The sequence below is a fragment of the Callithrix jacchus genome, chromosome 19 (genome assembly GCF_049354715.1).
Source record: "Callithrix jacchus isolate 240 chromosome 19, calJac240_pri, whole genome shotgun sequence".
Lineage (NCBI taxonomy): Eukaryota > Metazoa > Chordata > Mammalia > Primates > Cebidae > Callithrix > Callithrix jacchus.
Genome location: NC_133520.1, coordinates 45813579 through 45819674, shown reverse-complemented (window position 1 = coordinate 45819674; position 6096 = coordinate 45813579). Strand labels below are relative to the sequence as shown.

Genomic DNA, 6096 nt, shown 5'->3' with positions numbered 1-6096 from the left:
CTAAATGTTTGTTGTAAGCTGCTAAGATTGGGATAATGCTTTCATACAGCTATGGATCACCAACATAGGACTATCCAGAATCTACCCCGGCCTTCATCCTTCCTCCTCTCCTCTACTCACAAGCTCTCTCCAGCTACACGGGACCTCTTTCTACCTTCTCTGGCCAAACTCACTTTTTCCTAGATTCTTTGGCCATTGATCCTTCTTTTGGCACACTGGTCTCAGACTTTTACAGGGCTGGTCCTAATTATCCTTCTCAGCATAAATGCACCTCAATGAGGCTTTTTCAGATCCACCTCTCACCCTGGAAGTGAACTTTATCTCCCGCCCTCATAACAGTCTGCTTTATTTCAATATTATGCTCACACTTTTCTTCTCTTTTCATGGTTCTGTCCCTCCTCCTCTCTTCAAGACTATGAGCTCCTGGAGGACAAGGACCATGTCATTCATTCACTAAGAGACCCAGATCATCCTTAGCCCTAGAACAAGATAAGTGCTTGGGACCTAGTTACTGAATGAATAAATGAGAGGATCTCAAGCCCCTCCTCCCAACTTTCGTCCTTCTGACCAGCTCATGATATGGAGATGAATGCTCATAACAGGAAGTGAGATCTGGTTGGTGGCAAGAAAATGGCCAGAGCGACCCCCGGGTAGATCCTCTCTGGCTCCAGTTGCTCCAGCAGAGCACTGTGATCACAGCCTCCCTGGTGGGCAGTGCTAACCCTGCACCCAAGGGAGAAGAACCACCCAGCAAAACACCTTTGTTGAGTGACTACAAGGCATCAACTCTCTCAGCTCCCAGTGGGGCAAAGGAGAAACACCCGTGAGATCCAGAGTCATTGATGGGGGCCTTAAAAAAGTTTCTTGTCCCTTTACTGCCAGCACCGGTGCTGGGGTTCAGTTCACTCATGGGGCCACCTCACTGCAGTCAGGTCAATGACTCTGCCTCCACTTCCAAATGAAGCTCCCGAAGCTCCAACAGATGGCCTTTGTCTTTGCTCAAGGATGACACATAAAGTGTTCGGCCACATTCTTCTGTACCCTAAGTCACAGTCCTCAACTCTCACAGCTGCCTCTGCCTGCCAGCCCTTTAGACCTGATTGTCTCCCCACAGCATCTCCCAGCCCAGACCTACCTGGTCCCAGTTATTTCCCAGAATCAGCCTCCTGCTTTGTCTTCTCTGCTTACTTCGGTCTCCATGACTGTCCTAATGTGTGTTATTTTACTCTAAGTCTCAGGGGACACTTTTGATGTTGCTTTGAGTCTGGCTGACTCCAGGGGAGGATGTGACACAATGGGAATCTCTGGGAGCCATTGAGGTGGCTCCTACAACATAGACTGAGATGTGGCACTTGGGTCTGAATCTAAACAAACATTCAACCATTGCAAGCTTTTGTGAGGATGACATCAGAAGTCAGAAGTCAGTCTGAATGACTGAGTATCGCTCTGTCACCCAGGCTGGAATGCAGTGGCATGATCTTGGCTCACTGCAACCTCCGCCTCCCAGGTTCTAGCAGTTCTTCTGCCTCAGCCTCCTGAGTAGCTGGGACTACAGCTATATGCCACCACTCCTGGCTAATTTTTATATTATTAGTAGAGACAGGGTTTCACCATGTTGGTCAGGCTGGTCTTGAACTCCTGATCTCAGACGATCCACCATTTCGGCCTCACAAAGTACTGGGACTTCAAGCGTAAGCCACCACACCCAATCTGATACTGCTTTTGGTAGCCCATTGGCTCTCCCTTTTCTGGCCAATCTGCCATCACCTGCTCTTGGTTCTGTGCACAGCCTTAATTGCATTGTCACCTGCAACTCCAGGTAAGAAACCTTCCCAGCATGGTAACTCTGGGGGACCCACACTAACCAAGGTAGCCCCTGTACACCCTATCATCCCCACATGGGATAGGGTTTGGGATGCCTGCAAATGTGTACAGAAGAAATGGGGTCTCATTCCATCTTAGCTAGAAAATGATTGCAAATTCCTGACAAACTGGTTTTAAAATGTGGTTTTGCTCTTCCTAAGTTGGTGCTCAGCAAGGAGAAGGCCATGTTCAGTTCGAGTCCCAAGATCATGAAGCCCAATAGCGAGAATCCAGACAGTTTCAAGTCCGGCATCTCCCAGGCTTTTCCAGAGCTGGAGATTAACTCAGACCTCAAGACTCCACTTAGGGAGCTGAGTTTTACGGCAGCCAAGGAAATTGAAATTGGTGATAATGAGCAAGCTATCATAATCTTTGCTCCCATTCCTCAACTGAAATTTTTCCAGAAAATCCAAGTCTGGCTAGTATGTGAATTGGAGAAAAAGTTCAAGAGGAAGCATGCTGTCTTTATTGCTCAGAGGAGAATTCTGCCTAGCAAACTCGAAAAAGCTGTACAAAAAATAAGCAAAAGCATCCCAGGAGCCATACTCTGAAAGCCATGCATGACTCAGTTGCCAAAGACTTGTTCTTCCCAAATGAAATTGTGGACAAGGGAATCCACGTGAAACTGAATAGCAACCGTCTCATAAAAGCTCATTTGGACAAAGCAGAGCACAACCATGTAGAATGCAACGTTGAAATTTTTCTGGTGTCTAAGAAGCTCACAGGCAAGGATATAAATTTTGAATTCAAGCATAAACAAAAATGACTAAATAAAGTATATTCACAGTAAAAAAAAAATATATGGCTTATCCTGCTTGGTGGAATAAGAAAAGTTAATGGCAAAAAACATAATCTGCAAAATTCTGATACAAATGACAAAGAATCATTTCAACAATATGACCAGACAGATGCTTCTCTTTTATGTGTATGATTATCATTTAAAATATGGAATTTAAGGTAAAGCTAACTCTGCTTTTTAAGGATGGCTGGAATAAGGACATTCTGTTATTTGTTTGCTTTTTTTTTTTTTTTTTTTGAGATGGATTCTCACTCTTGTCACCAAGGCTGAGGTGCAGTGGCGCAATCTCAGCTCACTGTACCCTCTGCCTCCTTGGTTCAAATGATTCTCCTGTCTTAGCCTCTGGAGTAGCTGGGATTACAGGCGTGAGCCACCATGCCCAGGTAATTTTTGTATTTTTAGGAAAGACAGGATTTCACCATGTTGGCCAGGCTGGTCTCAAATTCCTGACCTCAGGTGATCTGCCTGCCTCAACCTCCCAAAGTGCTGGGATTACAAATGTGAGCCACCAGGCCAAGCTTGTTTGCTTTTTAAAATGTTTTTTTAACCTGAAAGGAACCTTCAAAAGCAAGTGGTCAAATCCCGTTGCTTTTCCCTTTCTCAGGTGAGGCAGCTAAGGTACAAAGAAGGGGTGTGTCTTGCTTAACATCACCAATCCCTTCACCTACCTTGCAAAAATGGACACTATCTTATTCCTCTTGCTATTTCAGCTTCCAAGCTGGTGCTTTTTATATACAGTTGTAGGCACTCAATCTAATTTAGAAGAACTGGACTTTATTTAACACTTTAAACAATGATTTGAGATTTTCTTACTACTAGTTGTGGGTTCTCCTTTGTTTCTGGTGAACCATGGCAAAATGCAGTTCTTGAGCATAATCATTTGAAATAAACAAGGCTCCTTTCCTGACACTAAGCAGAGAGGAATTATGCTGACAATTCTGATTAGCTTTCTCTATCCTCTCTGAGAAACAGCACTCTAAAACCATCTTAGCTGGGCTCAGAACAGCTCAGACTGTAATATTATTTACCAGTTAATTGGAGGCAGGAAGCCAGCTCTCCTGCCCAGCAAACACACCAGCAGAGACTTCAGAAGACCTTCATCCAACGCCAGAATGTCTGAACCCAGATGCTCTCTAAGGCTCTCCTTCCCCTCCATCAGCTCCAAGTATGAGGTTTATGAATGTCGAAGAGCTTCACAGTGCTGTTAAAAGGTATGTCTTCCAGAATATTAGTTTCTATGGAACTAAAGCTTAGTGACAGGACTCCATTTACAAAACAATAATTATATGGACAAAAAAACCCACTGATATGGTTGTAACTTAATGGTGCTGTTTTTGTTAAACACTTAATTTTAAAGTAAGATGGTCTAAAACAAGTATGTTTTTCTGAGAAATTAGCATGCTGATGAATTTTGCTTTTTCTCTGATGATGCTCTAAAGATATGATCTTCTAGAAGATCTTTCCTAGCTGTGTGCCTTGTGAAAGTATTGTTTATTACATGACATAAGAAAACACAGTTGTATTCAGAAAATTAGAATTATATCTCAAAAGACAAGTGAGTATCTTTCTTAACCAAAGTTATCTGCATCACCAAATACAGAAAATAATTCGAGTATTTGCTCTCCGTAAAATGGTAGAAAACTAGAACCATTCGAGACCATGGATGCCTTCAGCCAGTAGGGCTTAATTCTATCCTGGAGCCCCAGGTCGGGCTGATAGAAGTTTTTTGTTTTTTGTTTTCTTTTGTCTCATAAAGTTAGGAATAAAATTGGCTTGCAATTGACAATAAAACTTTTATGATTATATTTCACGGGTGAAGGGTATGTCTCTAAGTTTTCTTGGTAGCAATTTTAGGATTTTTCCCTAAGGGGCACATGATACACAAGAGCTTGTGGTGGGCAGCTCATGCTGACTTCAGGTTGCCTTCATGTCTTCTCAAGCCTTGCAGTCACTCATTCATCTAACACTAAGTTTCTATTTATTCCTCAATCAAAAATGTAAGCATCAGGCCAGGTATAATGGCTCATGCCTGAAATCCCAGCACTTTGGGAGGCCGAGTGCTTGAACTCGGACTTCAACATCAGCCTGGGCAACATAGCGATACCCCCTTCTCTTATTATATTAGAAACATAAAAATATTTTTTAAAATAACTCTGACTCAGCACTTTGGGAGGCCGACGCGGGTGGATCACGAGGTCAAGAGATCGAGATCATCCTGGTCAACATGGTGAAACCCCGTCTCTACTAAAAATACAAAAAATTAGCTGGGCATGGTGGCGCGTCCTGTAATCCCACCTACTCAGGAGGCTGAGGCAGGAGAATTGCCTGAACCCAGGAGGCGGAGGTTGCGGTGAGCCGAGATCGCGCCATTGCACTCTAGCCTGGGTAACAAGAGCGAAACTCCATCTCAAATAAATAAATAAATTAATTAATTAATTAATAACTCTGACTCCTGAAGCAATTTAATGGATTTAATTTTACAGAAGGTAGATTCGTAACTTCTTTATTCTAATAAAAGATGAAGAAAAACATTTGGAGGCTTAACGCAAACTATTTTTTGCTACTAAAGCAAAAGCAGTCCCAGTACTTCTAGGTGTATAATTTCATCACTTAATAACTAAATGTTATCTCCAAAATAGACATTTTTTAAAAAATCAGAATAGAACAGGCACGGTGGCTCACGCCTGTAATCCCAGCATTTTGGGCAGCTGAGGTGGCGAGCGGATCAGGAGATGGAGACCATCCTGGCTAACATGGTGAAATCCAATCTCTACTAAAAATACAAAAAATTAGCTGGGCATGGTGGCACATGCCTGCAGTCCCAGCTACTCAGGAGGCTGAGGCAGGAAAATCGCTTGAACCCGGGAGGCAGAGGTTACAATGAGCTGAGATCATGCCACTACACTCCAGCCTGGGCGAAAGAGCAAGACTGTATCTTAAAAAAAAAAAAAAAAAAAATCAGAATACTAGAGCCCCAATTTTAACTTCATTGAAATATAATTTGAATTTTATGTAATTCCTAATTTAAATAGTACTATGCATGGGCTTTAGTGCATTTAGAGTTATACAACCAACATAACAACCAATTTTGGAACATTTTTATCAACCCTGAAAGAATCATCATTCCTATTATCAGTTACTTCCCAACCTCTTATTCCTGGCCCTAGGCAAACGCTAATTTATTTTCTGTCTCTCTAAATGTACTTGTTCTGGAGATATCCCATAATGGAATTATACAGTATATCATCTTTGTGATTGACTTATTTCACTTGGCATAATATTTTCAAGGTTTATCAATGTTATAACATGGATCAGTATTTCCTTTTTGTTTCTGAGTAGTATTCCATTGTATGGATATTGCCACATTCTATTTATTCACTCATCAGTTGATGGACATTTCCATTATTTCTACTTAGCTGTTATGAATAATGCTA

At 42.2% G+C, this 6096-nt stretch overlaps 1 pseudogene; it reads left to right on the top strand.

Moving 5' to 3' along the window:
- The first annotated feature begins 2048 nt into the window (after positions 1 to 2048).
- LOC100408244 (small ribosomal subunit protein eS7 pseudogene) lies at positions 2049 to 2629 on the top strand (annotated as a pseudogene).
- Positions 2630 to 6096: the final 3467 nt, after the last annotated feature.